Here is a 17,956-nt window from a genome sequence, read left to right as displayed (position 1 = left end):
AGTTATCACATTTGGCTCTCAGAATTATTTCCAATTATATTCAAAATATTTACGCACACCCCATCATTGCACAGAGACTAAAATATAATCAATTTTGCTATGTGAAAGGAGATGATACATCAGCGGCAAATCTACCATTTATGGCTCAAAAGCCTAATTCAACTAATAATTCCTATAAAACAGCCTCTGATATCACAGGTACCGACTACTAAAGTTAATGATATTATTATACACGTACCTGAATCAAATGGCAAACATTGTCGTCTCCCAATTTTCTATGAAATATACCCTGACGATGGTATTAACATTCTCTGTTTGATTTAATATCAGATTTTAGAAGAAGGATATCAGGAATTCCTATAACACCAACAACCCATGACACATGTTATTGTCAGTTTTCCTGTTATAAAAAACCAGTAAGGGTGCAATGTTAACTTCTAGTTGAAAAAAAACAATGACTCCATGCTACCTTAAACATTGCCATATACTTTTACATAAAATGCAACATTGGTGTTATACAGGTTATAAGCACCCCTGAAGGTTGGCTTTCATAGCTGTTCTTCTGGTTGGATTATCAAAAAGAAAGTAAAAGCTTATAGAGGGTCCTGATTTCCTGTCCAGGTTTCCTGAAACAGTTATGCTATCAAAAGTTTATATAAAGGAAATCCTGTATCCCTCTTGTAATCTTGAACCGAAATATACAATTCTCCAAATTGAGGCTCATGATTGTATAAAGAACCTATATTTGCAACATTCATGAGGCAACACTTACTATGTTTCATATTGTCAACAATGTGGAGCTGGGAAGTGAGTGACAAAGGAAGGGGACCCTGAGTTTACCGCCTATTAAAGTATAGGAGTTGGTAAATCCTTATATTTGTAGTCAATACATTTTTGCAATCTGGTGAAAGTAATAATAGCTAGTCAATATAAGGGTGAGTAAACGAATAAGTTGCAATATGACAAGGAATTACTGTCTTCCCAACCAGATCTATGAGCCAAAGGTAGGTGTCCATTAATTTGGCGATCATGGTTGAACTCCTCATTAATGCACTACAATGTTTATTCAAGAGTGAAATAGTATCCTCTCTAGATCCCTTTTTAACAGCAATGCATTAATCAAAATGACACCTAATGGGGCTCTGCTACATCCCTCAGAGACCCGAGAGGATACAACTACCATATGTCTTCAGTCTTATGGCTTTCCCACCACTGCAAATTGTTTTGCAACTCTGTAACTTTCTAATGACTTGCTTTACTTTTGCCCTCCATTGTATAATTTAGGCAACCCCTAATGAGACCTTTACTGTTGTTGTTTCGTGACCTCCACAGGCATCCTGGCATTGTTGAACAACTGTCACAAAGCTATATTGCTGTCTGATGATGAGGAAGAGTTGTGGTCATAAGACATACAAAAATCCATACGCTTCTCTGTTTTTGAAAATACATTACTCAGTATCTGCATGCATGTTGTATGGAACACCTGGATTTCATTTTCCATTTGATCTATACACTCAAAGGTAGTTAACGTGGATGGCCTGCACCCAATGAAAGCCTTTCCACACAGTGTGCAGCGCTCATTTGGTACTGTTCATTTTGGACACTGGCTTTTCTCAAGTGGAACAATAGAATAAAGATAGTCCAGTAACACAGCGCCAAATGTTAGAGATCTAATATACTTCTGTTACATATGATTTGTTTTGTAGGTGATTCAGCCTGACATGTGTTTCGAGCATAGACATGCTCTTCATCTGAGGCTGATAGAACATTGAGACAATTGAAATATATATGTAGTTAATAGTAATACAACCAAGGAACCTGACAAGGTAGAACAAAACTGTGGTTCAACATATGTCCAGACACAATTTTTCACGAACAATTCATAAGAATATTATGATTGACATTGCAAATCGAAATTACATTAAATATTCCATACATTTAAAGAACAGAATCAAAACATAACATTATCAGAAGAAAATTATTAAACAGTGCACACAAGACAATCAAAAGAGAGAGAGAAAAAGAGAAAAAAACAATTCATTAGTATAATTTCACTAAGTATGTAGGAATAATCATATATTTTAGAAAATCTGGCATTTAAGAAGAATATCTCATTGGGTACCCTAGACGTCAAGTCACTATACACTTCGATTGAGCACCACAAAGCCATCAATAGTGTCAAATACATTTTTCGTCAATCATCGGCCTCATATTATGATCATATTGAGATGCTTAAAGAATTTCTGCTGTTTGTGTTTCTCTTCAATAATGTATACTACAAATAACTCATTGGAATTGTAATGGGAGCAAGCTTTGCTCCGGCCTCAGCTAATATATTCATGCACCAATTTGATCAGGAATGTGCACTCACCAACACTCAGTTTAAGCCATCTATTTATCTGTGGAAAAGATTTATAGATTATGTTATTGTAATTTGGTCAGGTACTGAAGATGTTTTAACACAATTTGTGAGTTTTCTTAATAACAACAAGTGGGGTATTCAATTCACCCACACATTTAGTGACATCAGTATCAATTTTCTTGACCTTACCATTTCAATTTCGGATAAGGGCTTTGAAACCAAAACCTTTTGTAAAAGTACATCGGTTAATGCTTTACTCCATGCTTCCAGCTGTCACAAGAAACAAGTTATTGCAAATATACCCAAGGGAGAATTCATTAGAGCCAGGAGAAATTGCTCCAGAACGGCAGATTTTCTGTCAGAAGGTCAACTTATGAAAGCAAGATTTATCCAAAGAGGCTATGATGGTAATAACCTTGTAAATAAGAAAATGAAGTTAGCCAAATGAAGAGAGTTGATTTGTTAGCACCGAAAAGTGGCGATTTAAGAACTGCAGCCAATAAAATTAGGCTTATCACTTAATATAATTCGGATAGTCATGTACTTCACTGAATTGTCAGAAGACACTGGCATCTACTTCACCTAGACCAGGATGTTAGCAAATGGATTGACTCCGACCCAAGCTTTACCTTTAGCAAAGGTACCACACTTATATTATTTGCCCTTCCTTTATGAGCAATCCCGAAAAGAAACAGACTTGGCTACACATAGCCCAGAAGAAGGGATTTCACAAATGTGGTAGTTGCTCCATGTGCACCTACGCACTTGAATCCTCGGTAGTGAAATTTGGTAAATTGGAAGACCACCACATTGACTCCTTCATTATTTGCAATACCAAATGTGTTGTGAAGTGGACTGAGAAGTGGCCTGTTATGCCTGGGGGTCTCCGGGAACTCTACTGTGGATTTTTGCAAATGTGCCTTTAAAACGTGTTAAGAATCTAGCCATGCCCCATTGATAGCGTTCGTTTGAAAAAGGGACGTGTGCGCGCCCATTCGCGCGCACCCATTCACGCGCGCCCATTCGGGCACGCCCATTTGAAGTGGCCTGAGAAGTGGCCTGTTATGCCTGGAGGACTCTGGTAGCTCTACTGTGGACAGTTGCAAATGTGCCTTTAAAACACGTTAAGAATCATAAGGATATTTGGAACACTTGGCATATTGGACTATTAAGTATTTATATCACCTGGGGATGTACTTATTCCTCTAATATGCTATTATTCATTTATTTTTCTAGTGGCCATGCCCCCTTGAGAGCGTTCGTTTACCTGTTAGGCTGGGGGCTGGGGCTGGTGTATGGTGTCGGTAAAATCTGTTTCACATATATATTTCCAGAATTTGCTTACAGAGCGCAGGAAGCTCAAAAAACGTAATTTCATACTGCGTGCTACTTGAGTTAGGCACGAAAGTGCAACAAAATCTAAAAAAGCAATCTGTGTATCCCACGATGAAACAGAGATTTCAGATGTCAAGCATAATAAGGAAAGATACATTTGCGCTGCCTTCCGGAGTGAAAACTAGGTGAATGAGTACTGCAGAAGCTCTGCCACTGCAAGTTGCAAATGATATAGATGAGGAATTGTTTGAATTTGTGCAAGCTTGCTCGCTACAAATTATAGGGAATGCCAATTGTGAGGACGTAAGTAATGGGGTCATTGTTTTGGAATCCTCACAATCTTTATTTGGCGATGAATGTCCAATTGATATTCCTATTAAAGAAAAGAAGCGGGAGGTGAACAGTAAAATGGATAACGTTTGTAATCTGTCTCAATCATTTATGGATACTCCACCGATTTTGACACGGGCGAGATCTTGTTGCTATGCTTGTCACAGCACCTTGAACAAAGGGGACTTAATGCTGATTTTGGAAAATTGAGTCCGATTCAGGAGCAATCGTGTGAAGATGGTTGTGAAATAACGTCTAACAAGGGGATGGTTGAGTAATTCCATAAACAGACAAGGATGTTGAATGAGATTGTTTTGATTTTGACTGCAATGCCTGAAAAATGTTGTGAAATTTGGTTGCGAATGATGGATGGGAAGGCACGGACAAATAGCAATCTAGATAACCAGGGAAATGTTACACCTGATGTTGCTCCTTTGAAAATGACACAAGAGGAAGGAATTGCGCCTCAAAACAATGACGGAAATGTACCCATTGTTGAGAAAAATGTAGAAATGGCTGATTTCACAATTAAAGTATTGGAAAAAAGAAAACACGACAAGACGAAAAATTGCTCAGGCACAAAAAGCCTTGAATATCTAATCGAGAAAATTCCGAAGGGACCCTAATTTAAGGGAGGGAGAAAAGCATTTACCGGTAAACGATGAGGTTATTTTTGTAAAAGAGGCAGCTGATAAGATTCATGAGAGTCCTAGTGATGATCAGATAATGAATAAGTCATCTCAGTGTGGTTATGCAGAAGGTCCAAACACACTATCTGAGGCTATGAAAAATAAAGAAATGTCTGGAAGAATAGATACAAATCTGAAATCTATAGAACTTGGAATGAAGGACATTTTTGATATATTCAAAAACCCAAATGCCCCTATGAACTTAGATAGCCCTGTATCAGATGCACCAAGAAAAGCCTCTGAGGTGTCATGCTGGAGTGCTACCACTCAAGCTGCCATAAAAAGGTTCAGTGACTGTGGTAAAGAAACTTCGGGGGCGATTAGCGATATGGATTCTGGTGGACAGAACGAAGAGAGGTTGAGAAACAACAAGATCAGTGACACAAATGATTATCCAGAGTTGAATAGAAATGTGCAAGGAAGGTGGGAATTGAGAGCAACCCAGGAGTAGTAATACGAAGGGTGAAAATAATGTAGCTATGAAGCTTTTAACTGATCTCGAAGTGAAGGATGGGAGGCAAGATATAATCTGTAACTTGGTGGAAGAAAGTAAAGGGGGGCACAGCCAGAATCTGAATTCAGAGCTAGATATAAGAAAGATTGTAGAGGAAATAATAAGTAAGAAAAAGTATTCTCCTGGAATCCAGATGATTGGGAAGATAGGGAATGGTGTGAGCGGAATCGAATTCCCTATGAATGAATCAATGTATGATGAGAGAAGAAACAGCCAAAAGGAATATGGAGAGTTTGACTGGCCTAGGATATGCAAGAGATATAAGAGAGGAAAAGTCTAATGAAAATAGCAGATATCTGGAAACCCAGCCATACTTAAGAAAAGCAGTATACCCGCAAGAGCATAGCTTAATCATGTGTAATATATTTGAAGAAGACAGATATCAACCGTTAAATAGACCATTCATTCTGAGTATTTTTGCTGAGATTCCAGAATTAAATCTGATCTCATCGGTAGACATTAAACTTGTTGACTTTATACACATATACAGATTTAATTATGAGCGGCTGGTGATACCTTCTCCTTTGGTGAGAGCTCTGATTTTGAAAGAAGTGGGTACATTGCAGAAAAAAGGTTTTGATATCTATGTGTGTGAGAATCATGTAGTTGACACCGGCTTGATAAAGGATATGCACGAGTGGTGAGAGTTAGCAACGGCACTTAAAGAATATATATCTCAATTAAAGACTATGGGAAAGCCCCTTAAGTATAAAGGCGAGCTATGGTTTGCTATCATGGAATACAAGGGGATGGTCTCACCTTGTTTCCAATAAAAAACTATGTGATTCTATGGAAAACCATGACTTTATATTGATGCAGGTAGTGTGGGTGACAGGATCCCTTTTATGGGATGGGTATGAGATTACATGTGTAAAAGCAAAGGTGGGCAGTGAGGGACACCCTAAGGGAGGACTTGTGATTGCTATAAAAAAAGATAACAATGTGAAAAGTATTTGGAAAGCACAAATTGATGATTCGATTCTGATGGTATCACTAGAGATACAGGTTGCTGAAGGAGTAATTGATGTAATGTTGATAAACATTTATTGGAATGTTCTAGCCAACTCTGATAAAGATCTTGATGAGGTTATGTTGAAGTTAGATAACATACTGGTGGAATGGAAGGATCATAAAATAGGAGGTATAATTTTCATGGCTGGCAATTTAAACGCTAATTGTCAATTAGATGAAAGTGAAATGCTAACTCCAACGATTTGGGAGTGGGAGAGTTATGAATGGAGAAAAGTAAAAAGAATCGTGGACGACTATGGCTAAGGTTTGCAGAGAGTTGGGGTCTTGAAATTATCATAATGTGACCTCCACTTGACATGCCATAGGTCTAGAATCTATTATTGACTATATATTTATAAGCATGTCTCTATTCTTAAGCATGGGCAATCTAGTGGTCACTAAGGTCGAGGCAAGTGACCAATCAATGTTATTGTGTGTTCTAACCTGGAAAAAAAAAGGATAGAGAATGATCCTGCTGTTTATAGCATGAATATAGAAAGAAATGCTAGAGGTTCTAGGATAAAGGTGAAATGCTACATGGGAAATCGATGGCGTTGAAAATAAGAACGATTGCCTTTTTAAAAAATTCATGTAGCTTGGGATAGGAGTAGTGGTTGGATTATTACGCTAAATTTTGCGCAGGTTTTTGAGTACAGATATCGTATATAGGTTGTAAATAGATGATGAATGCAATGAAACGGTATATAGCAAAATTCACATCAAATGGATATGAAACAAGATATGAAGTTTGTAGGACTGGCAAAGGTCTCGTTACTGCCACAAGGGGGTAATTTAACTTTGAAACTGAGAAGATTAGAAGCAAGACCTATTTACAAATATAGAACAGTTCATTTTGGCCTCAATCAGATCACAAATTTGCGGTGCTTCTATGAATCAGCAATGTATGTTGAGTGAATGAATGAAGAAATAATTTGCAGCCTTTTCATTTAATGACCATAAGTAAAATGGTGCCAGTATTCTGCATGTTTAATGATTTATTAGCATCATTACACTTTATTTATATATAGGTACAATGGATGTGCACCAGAGCGAATGCTTCTCTCAAGTTAAGGTCACATTTAAAGATGTATTGGCTACAGCCTTTGTTCAATATTTTGCCTAAAGCGCCTTAAGATCCATTTCGAAATAAGTTATATAGCGCTCTTTTCAATGTCTGACTCAACAGAGATTGGGACTATACATACAATTCTAGGCGGAAGTACTCACCCAAGATGGTGGTGTTCATCTGCCTCGGATTGTTCCTGTATTGAGCTCACTAGCAGGCCAATCTCAAATACACTACCGCGCGGATGCAGCGTTTAGCATTTGGAACTAAGTGCGGCCACACCAACCCTAGAGGTAAGACTCTTGTAATACGGTACCTAGGATCCCCGCATGATCGCAGCGGCATTCTTACATTATGCTAAGTTTGGGATTGGCTAATTGACGCCATTCTATCTTTTTTTCTATTTCCATTACATTGGATGCCATGCAAATACAATGGGATTTCAAACTATTTTGATTGGCAATGATTCAAATGATTCAAATAGCACAGCCATTTCCGCAACTGCGAAGCATTAGAGGTATGTTTAATACCAACAATACTCTCATAATTTATATTGTGAGACACAATTAGGTACCTTTTAACATTCCATGGGTGTCCTAGCTTGGACGTTCCACCGCCTCGGTGCGCATTGATTATTCCTACCTACTTAGTGAAATTATACTAATTAATTCTGTTATTTTCTCTTTCTATCTCTCTTTTGATTGTTTTGTGTACACTGTTTAATAATTTGCCTTTGATAATGTTATGTTTTGATTCTGTTCCTTAAATATATGGAATATGTAATGTAAGTTCGATTTGCAATGTCAATCATAATATTCGTATGAATTGTTCATGAAAATTTTGTATGGACATATGTTGAACCACGGTTTTGTTATACCTTGTCTGGTTCCTTGGTTGTATTACCATTAACTACAAGTATATTTCAATTGGTTCAATGTTCTATCAGCCACGGATGAAGAACATGTGTATGCTCGAAACACGTGTTAGGCTGAATCACCTACACAATACATCATATGCAACAGAAGCATATTAGATCTCTAACATCTGGCGCTCTGTTACTGGACTATCTTTATTCTATTGTACTACTGTGGTGTATATAGGCAATATACCCACCCAACCCAGTGACCTGCTGCCTGGTTTACCCAAGAATTATATTGCAAGCGTTGTGGACTCGAGTGACTTCATTGCCAGTAGGATTGTTCTACTTTTCTCAAGTGGGTACGCTCATACCAACAAGCTTCTGAATCCTTAGGTGGTACATCTATATTGTTCCATTGTATGGCCTCCCTTGTATCTGCCAAGATCTTTTCAATCTGATTGAGCACAATTTTTCCCACTCAATCGAAAGGTATCTGCCATCTTGGCCTGCCCTTACTTTATGGCACTTCACACACTTCTATTATACGTCTTCTCTTTACCTGTGTTTTCCTAAGTCCTCCACCCGGCATGCTCAAGGTATTTGCCAAAGTGAACATAACTTATACACTAAAGGGTGGGCCCTACCATCCAAAATTCCTTAATCACTCCCTATATAACATGCAGCCACTCAGCACTAAATAGCCATCCAGCCTGAAGCCATAGATCTTGCTAACCAAGAAAATAAAAGAACTTTAAGAATTAGAGTGTCCTACTCACCAGCTGTGTCATCTGCAACAACAACCTTTAGTTCATGAAGGGCTGTAGTAGCCAAGTCAAGGTGCCCAATGTCAGATTTGGTTATTCCGTTTTTTTATACCCCATCAGGAAGAATCATGGCTGACCTTCCTCAAAGAATGCTATACAAAGTAGATGGAAGTAAAAAGGTCTATCCAAGCTGCACTTCCTGGGAGATGTACTCAGCAATCAAGCGGTACCCCACTGTCTCCTTTCTCCGATCAACACCTATTGTATAGAGGGATAGTAGGCTGGCCCCAACCTGACATGTTTTCTGACAATCAAACGAAAATCATAGACACTGGTGAGCCCCAGATAACAAGGCAGAGGGGCATTTTGTCCATCTGCTGAACAAAAGATTATGTTTATCTGAAGTCTAATGAATATTTTGTAAGAGTACACGCATTGGCAAAGTCATCTCCGTAAACTGACAGTACACCTATGTGTTATGCATTATATACCTATATGTATATTCATATACAAATCTGCACGTGTAGTCTTCCCCTAACAATAACCACCCTAATGCCTATATTCTTCTGCTAACAGTATATTTTCTGCTTACACGTGTGACTGAATATGCACACCAGTATTAATCGCAATGAGCAAGAGGGCATATTGAATATCACATATATGTTGTAATATCATTAAAGCCAGATGATTACTTTCAAGGTTACCACAAATTTGGGTAAATTAGACAACTGTACCACGTGTTATTCAAAAGGCTATCAATACACAGACAGTGTCGTAGGGTGCACTGTGAAAGAAACTATTGAGACAATGGTGCGGTTTTTAAACTGTGAATGGATTATAATACAGCGAAGCGAGGTCCAACCAAAACTAGCAGTTTTCCCTATAAAGGAAATGAGACGTCATGCAAGGAGGGCTGATGGATTGGCAGTCATGGTGGCGGCAGCTGCTATTGTGGACACCTCAAGTTGAGCTCTGTTTGCTCTCTTCTGCTGTTGGCTGTGACTGAGGATTTGCACATTTGATGCGGAAGAGACGGCAAGCCAAATCAACCTCTGCGGACCATGGTTAAAGAGGGCAAAACTTGACAACAAGATTGATCAGGATGCTGCAGTTCTGGCCCAAAGGACTGACGATATGAATTTCCGTGCACAAGAACAGATAAGTGATCCTTTGGGGTATACCATCTGGGAGAGGTCGATGGGGTGGATGGGGTGACGCAAGACAGTTAAATTGTTGCCTTGCTTTCCTGCTAAAGACTCTATACACATACCTCTCCACACCTATCTTGTGCTATCGATTCTTTGTCTCCAGGAAAACATTAGCTGTACAACAAGGCCTTGTTCCTGTTGTATTCATCGTAGGCAGTTGGTCACGGTGTGGTGTGTTTCTGAGGGTCCATGTGCATGGTAGTAGGGCAAAGTTACTGTATATCTCCCAAAAGCCCCCCCCCCCTGAAAAATGTTCTCCCTTTATGCTCCATTAGGGCTTTCTCAACTTTCCACAAAAGAATATTTTACCTTTTTGCTCCAATGACAGAGTATACATTTACTCGATGCATCTCCGAGCATCCAGGATACACTTCATCCTTAAAATCAAAATTCTGAAACATGTTATACAGAACTTGAAAAATCAAGAGGTTTGCCTGCGAAATACAATACATCAACGCTGTTATTTACCGTGCATGGTACATTTGATTCCTGGAATGTCACATAGGGATGATATAATGAGTCAAGTGGGGACAGTAGCAGTGCTGTTCATGAAAGTTATAGTCACACATAACTGGATTCAAACATTCAGAAAGCCCTATTGCATGTGTCCTTCGTTGATCTCTGAGAGTACAGACAATATGACAATTGCTTCGATTCTTTACAACACCCAAGTTACAGAAAATTGGAAAGGACATATTCATTTTTAGTGTATGAATGCCGAGGTTGACAAACTACTTTATTTATTGTCTTAATACACTGTTGTATCATTAATTAGGCAATGTCATTGTCACTATTTTAATATGTATTGCAAATGGCTAACTAATGATAACACACAACAGTAAAACATGCGATTTGATTAATACTTGACACAAGGCAGTGACGTGTTTTCTCCAGGCGAAAAATAATTATCCTTACTTCATGTTCAGCATCTGTGCGACGGATGGGGCGTCGGCTTCATCATTACCTCATAGGACAGTTTTCGTTATTGAATTTAGGCAAGCGATGGCTATCTTTAAAACTCAATACCTTTAAAAACAAGTAGGTCTTACGGACATCCGGCTATCACAGGGGGGTGCGTCTTATATTTACTGAGGATGTGTCCAAAGGTTGACCCAGCATTTTTCTATCTCTAAGGAACGAAACTCTTCCCCATGAGCACACAGCAATATGGCGCAGAAATCGGGGATTTGTGACAGCTGTTGAACCACCACAAGGCATTAAGGACGTCAAGAAGCAATGGGATTTCATTTAAGTTCCGTTGCAGGTTGCCTACATTACCCAATTTGCCTTTCGTTCACAGGAATACAGCCGTTACGGAGATAACTGCAGACTGTTTCATTGAAATACTGCTGGTGGTATTTCGATGATACCACATGCAATATTTAAAACACATTTTGTAAATGTGTTTATCAATGTCGCTCTACCCACCTTTAACTGCATACTTGATGTAGCCCCCCAGCACCATGAGTTGAGGCTATCCAAAATATGAAAAATATGCACCCTTATTAATGCTGCTCTTTACCTACCTGTAACTGCAGGCTTGATGTGGCCCCCACACAATGAGGTGAGGCTTTCCAAATTGCACCCCTTATCAATTGCCCTCTTTACCTACCTGTAACTTCATACTTGATGTAGCCCCCCACACCATGAGGTCAGGCTTTCCAAATTGTGCACCCCTATCAATGTCGCTCTTTACCTACCTGTAACTGCATACTTGATGTAGCCCCCCGCACCAAGAGGTCAGGCTTTCCAAATTGTGCACCCTTATCAATGTCGCTCTTTACCTATCTGTAACTACATACCTGATGTAGCCCACCGCACCATGAGGTGAGGCTTTCCAAATTGTGCACCCCTATCAATGTTGCTCTGTACCTGCCTGTAACTGCATACTTGATGTAGCCCCCCGCGCCATGAGGTGAGGCTTTCCAAATTGTGCACCCCTATCAATGTCGCTCTTTACCTATCTGTAACTGCATACCTGATGTAGCCCCCTGCACCATGAGGTCAGGCTTTTGAAATTGTGTACCATTAGCAATGTCACTCTTTACCTACCTGTAAGTGTAGGCTTGATGTAGCCCCGCTCTAGGAGGTGAGGCTTTCCAATTGGTGCACCATTATCAATGTCGTTCTTTACCTGCCTGTATCCACATAGCTGATGTAGCACTCCCGTGCCATTGGGTGTGGCTTTCCCAGTCTGTACACCTACTCTATTATTGTTTTTCATGCATTTCCTTACACTAGCAGTTGCCCCCATAGCACGAGGCGTGGCTCTGTCAGATTTTGTGCTCAAGATCTACCTTTGCAACCGTATGCCTGATCATGAACTTGAGTTACCTTATCTTGTACTTACTGTAACTAGTGCACTGATGCCTGAGGGTTTGGTGTACTGCTATAAATGTAAAAATAAATAAATAAAAAAGAAATACACCATTTCCACTCTCATTTTGAGAATGGAAATGTGTTAAGTACAGTAGAACTACATAACGCTACTGCACATATTTATTGTAATGCAAGAAAAGGACACAATCTAACACTATTATGCATTGCATCCTGACCGTAGAGAGAAGGCGAGATGTCCTTTTACTCTGTTGCAATGTCCCTATAGACACAGCTTTTTCACTACTTTTAAAACAGGTTAGCTCCTCTTCATTGGATTGAAAACTTGTCGTTATTTATAGGAGGTCCCAGCTTGCACTTAGGTGGTATTTACTGGCAGAGACACTCATTTAGAATGCTGCTGGTGGTTAATATGCCGTAAAAGGTGATGTGGTGGGTGCTAAATCGGGGTCCTTTTTCTATAAAACTGCCGGATTTAGGGTTACCAAAATACCTCTCATGATTCCGTAGCCTGCAGGTGCAGGGGGAATCATGATCTAGTGATGATGCAAAAATCATGCAGTTCTGGCAATGGAATATATTCTCCATGCTCAATCTGGTAGTCTGAAGGGATTTGAAAGCCGGGAAGTTTCACAACAAATAATATTTGGACATATCCAACTTGTCCACATTCAATGCACAGATACATATATAACTGCCCTGCTGGGTATTTTCCCATTTTCACATAAAGTAGGCTTTCATCTAAATAGACACAATTCTGTCAAAATGGCATACAGTTTAACCAAAATAGCTAGTCTCCAATGTCATATCATCATGTACCATAAATGTACCCTGCATGTTGACCAGATACAGGAGCATTGTGTCAGTCATGCTTGGAATGCTAAGCCATATGCACGACTCACAGACAGCTCTCCAAATTCATTGGCCATACCATCCACCACATTCATCCATTCACATAAAATGACTCTATTGTCATTGCCTTTTCTGGTGTACATGGAGAAAAGGAAAAGGAAACATCAACAAATAAACCATCTGAAAACAAGCTAATTCTGCAGCACATCTGGCCTTGCCATGCTCAAGGAACTTTCTGGAACACAGAAACGACTGAGACCACTGCCAAGGCCAACTACTACCAAAGCACAATATCTAAGGCCAACAATCAAAACAAAGCCCACTTCAAAGATATTAATTACTGCATCAGTCCTCTGCCTGACCAATACTGTACTCCATCAAACAATCCACATGCATTTATCACCAATGCCGCAACTGAGAGCACACTATACATTCCTTCTTGCAAAATCACAGCTACCTGAGAAACTTTCAAGACACTATGGAAGACCTCACTGCCACCCTACCATCACTTAAGGCCATATTGTATGTGCATGACATCCTCCCTGCCTCCGTACTCAAGACCCTTCTTACTGAAGCATGCTTCCTTGAGCCTAATGACTGTACAAATCCTCCCACTTCTCATGAAAGCAACACTGGACCCTGATGACCTCCGCAACTACCACCCCAACACCCATCATTACTATTTAGGTAAGACCCTCAAGAAAGCAGTAGTCACACAACTCATCCAACATATCAAAGCCAACATCCTACTTCAGTTCTACCAATCTGGCTTCCGACCCAGATTCAGCACAGAAACATCTACCATTATGGTGATGAACGGTACCCTTAAAATTCTCAATGATGGCCATCATTGTCTTCTGGTTTCATTGATCTCTCAGCAGCATTCAACACAGTTAACCACCATAAACTCACTGACAATCTACATTGCTACATGGGGATCAGCAAGATCATCCTCAGCTGATTCAAATTCCACCTTGCTTATCGTCACCAGTTTGTACACATGGATTCCTCCAGATCACTATCTCTACCATCCCCTGTGGAGTCCCATAAGGATCCATCCACTCCCTTGTGACCTTCAATCCTTACATATAACTGCCCTGAACCCTCCTAGCTCGACACAACTTTCACATCTACCAATACACAGATGACATGCAACTCTACCTCAGGATATCCTCCATAAAAGACAGTTACAAGATCAAGGCCTGCCTCACATTCACCAAAGTCCTGTATGTCCAGTGCTTACCGGAAGCTCAAACCCTCCAATAATTAATTATTACTGCCAACTAACAACATCACACACCTTAAAATCCATACTTGGCTCTCTGCTATGACCCTCAAGGGCTTCATACCCCAGGTGTCCACCTGTGTCAAGCTCCTTGGGTTCAACACAACTGACATATCTACTTCAAACTGCACACACAAGGCAAAACACAAAAGTCTCTGTACCAACTTTCTCTCCTGTGGAACATCAAGTCCTTCATCTTATAAATCAAAATCAGATCTTCTGTCCAAGCCTTGGTTCTCCCACCCATGCCATTTTGAAAGGCCTTCTGGTGACTACCCTGGCACCCCTCAGATGTGTCCTGCATGCTACAGCATGACTCATCACCACATCAAACCAACCCGCATCAAACTGCATGCATCGGTTTAAAATCCTGTTGCATCATCTACAAAGCTGTCACCATGAAGTCTCCAAGCTACCTCTCTGAGAAAATCAGCATCACTTGAGGCCTACAATCCACCAGAGCTAAGGACATGTGCAGACTTTGCCAGTACAGGAAAGGATGAACCAGAAGCAAATCCCTATATGTCTGTGCCCCAAGACTGAGACACTGTGCTCAGAGAGGGACAGCTCCACCTCACTGATGAGGCCCAACAAGGCCGAAACATGTGTATTGGGTTGCTGTTGGTACTCTTGTTGAGGAGGGAATTGCCATAGCATTTCCGTGCTGGAGTGCCCATGTGGGCGGGACAAAGACTGATATACAAATGGAAATTGTCCCATCTGTGAAAGAAACAGTGTGCAAAAAGCGTGTGCTGCAAACTCTCATCTCAAAGTGGGAAGAAAAACACAGAACAGGTTATCATGCCATGTTCTTTTTGGAGAGGTGTGCCTGGTACCTTTTTTGAAATATTTGCAAGGAACTTGGGGTTGGTCCTCCTGAGTTATCTGGGGGAACCCAGACGTGGACTCCTTGCTCACTGTGCTGAGAGAGGCACAGCTGCACCTCACTGATTAGGCCCAACAAGGCTAAAACACGTGTATGGGGTTGCAGTTGGTACTCTTGTTCAGAAGGGAATTGCCAAGAATTTCAGTGCTGGACTGTCCATGTGGGCGGGACAAAGACTGATATGCAACTGGTATTTTCCATCTGTGAAAGGTACAGTGAGCAAAAATGTGTGTGCTGCAAACTCTCATCTCAAAGTGGCAAAAAACCACAGAATAGGTTATCATGCCACTTTCTGGAGAGGAGCGCCTGCTACCTTTTTTGAAATATTTGCAAGGAGCTTGGGGTTGGTCACCCTGAGTTACCTGGGGGAACCCAGAAGTGAACTCCTTGCTCACTGTGCTCAGAGAGGCACAGCTGCACCTCACTGATGAGGCCCAACAAGGCTGAAACACGTCTATGGGGTTGCAGTTGGTTCTCTTGTTCAAAAGGGAATTGGCATAGCATTTCGATGCTGGACTGCGGGACAAAGACTGATATGCAAATGGATATTTCCCATCTGTTAAAGGAACAGTGAGCAAAAAGCGTGTGCTGCAAACTCTCATCTCAAAATGGGAAAAAATGCCATGACAGATTATCATGACATGTTCTTTCTGGGGAGAACTGCCTGCTACCTTTTTTGAAACAGTTTCTGAGGGTGTTAAAAGGAGGAATATATCCTGGGGATAAAGCAAACAGAACAAATATGTATAAGATAAATGATGACAAACAAATGTAACATTAACCTAAGGGGACAAGTGCTTTCAACTAAAGAGGAGTACTACACAATTAGATCAGTAAACATCACTCAAAAAAGTGGCAGGGACAGGTAGGGATGGCGGGGAGGAGGGCAGGTGGAGCTCCCTCTTTAGCATATAAATGAAGATTAAGCTAAACTGTGAACAATCCATAGTTGGGGTTGCTTCAACTGTGTTGGGCTGTGGGCTCCAGATGAGCAAAGAGAGTAGTAATAAAGTGCAGAAATAAGAGGAGGCACATTGCGAGTATGGGACAGTGAACTTGAGTGCATAGGTGGGTCAGAGGAAACAGGGTGGTGAGTAAACCAAGATACAACCAGACAGGTAGTGAGGAGCAAGACCATTGGCAGTGTTGTAGACTAGGAAAAGAATTTGAAAGGGGAGCAGCTGTGCAAGGAGCTTAACAGGCTTATGGTCAGTAAATAAACGTGGGAGAGGTAGTGGATAGGTTGTAGAGAGAGTGGGTGGCAAAGTTCAGGTGTTTGTTTTGAAGGAGGAAGCAGAACAGAGAAAGGATGTAGAGTAGACTTGAGCCATACTCATTAGTCAAGTTGTACGAGAATGATGGTGGACAATAGAGATGGTTAGTAAGTAAAAGGCAAATGTTCAAATGTTGTGAAGGTGGTTAATATGAGCAGCAAATGCATTGGCAGTGATAAATTGTTGTGGTTGGAAGTAGCTATGAAAGAGGACCTCAAAATTGTGAGCCTAGGGTGGGGGAGCAAGAAGGTCAGGAGGGAAGTAGATGTGGGGAGCGGGGTGCAGGAGGGCGTAGCAATGGCATTGGAGCTGTGAGAAAGATGGCTTCTGTTTATAGTTCAACATGAGGCTGCATAGAGCCATCCAACTTGAATTACAGTGAAGCCATTCATAATCCATTCCGAGATAGCTTTCGGTGATGGTGGGAAAGGAGTTAAAGATTTCTGTGTTATCAGGAAGAAGGTGATCGTGAAAGCCATAGGACCAGATAAGTGTTCCTATGGCAGTAGCATAGAGATTTAAGAGCAGATATCCAAGGACGTGTTGAGCTTCAGAGGTTTGTGAGTTGCAAGAGATTTTAAAGGATCAAACTTCTAGGTAGAAGTTAATCCAGGCAGAAGCATATTTGTGAAACCCAATGTCCTGGAGAGTGAGGAAGAGTGGTGGACATTGTCAAAAGTGACAGAGAGGCCCACAAGGATGAGTACAAAAAGAACTTGAAATGATGAGCATCAGAGAGAAAATTGGAAACCAGCTATCTGTGACTGTGTAACATTGTAGTGACTTCTCCTGCATAAAGCTGGTGACCACATTTGCTTTTGTTTCACCTTTACATTCTGTATTTAAATGCATTTGAGTTTTAAGGAAACTGCCTGTTTCATGGCCAGAATTGGTGGGTGGGAAAGTATGCGTGGGGTGATTGTGAAGGGAGGACATTAGGTTTGAGAAGAAGGAGGATTTGCAAGAGTCTAGCGCAAAGGGGTTTTGCATCAAGTGAATTTGCGGGAGCTAGGAGTAGGGTAGGAGTCGGTATTGTACATTAGAGTCATAGGTTAGGTTGAATACTTGTTTTGAGGGTCTGAATTTCAGAGGTGATCAAAAGCTAAGGATGAAGATGGGAAGGTGTGCATTTGTGAGCCGTATAATGTTAGACAAATGGAATCACAAGTGCATAAAAGTCCGAA

This window comes from Ambystoma mexicanum, chromosome 4p (genome assembly GCF_040938575.1).
Source record: "Ambystoma mexicanum isolate Mex_15411 chromosome 4p, UKY_AmexF1_1, whole genome shotgun sequence".
NCBI classification, from domain to species: Eukaryota; Metazoa; Chordata; class Amphibia; order Caudata; family Ambystomatidae; genus Ambystoma; species Ambystoma mexicanum.
This window is presented reverse-complemented; position numbering follows the sequence as displayed.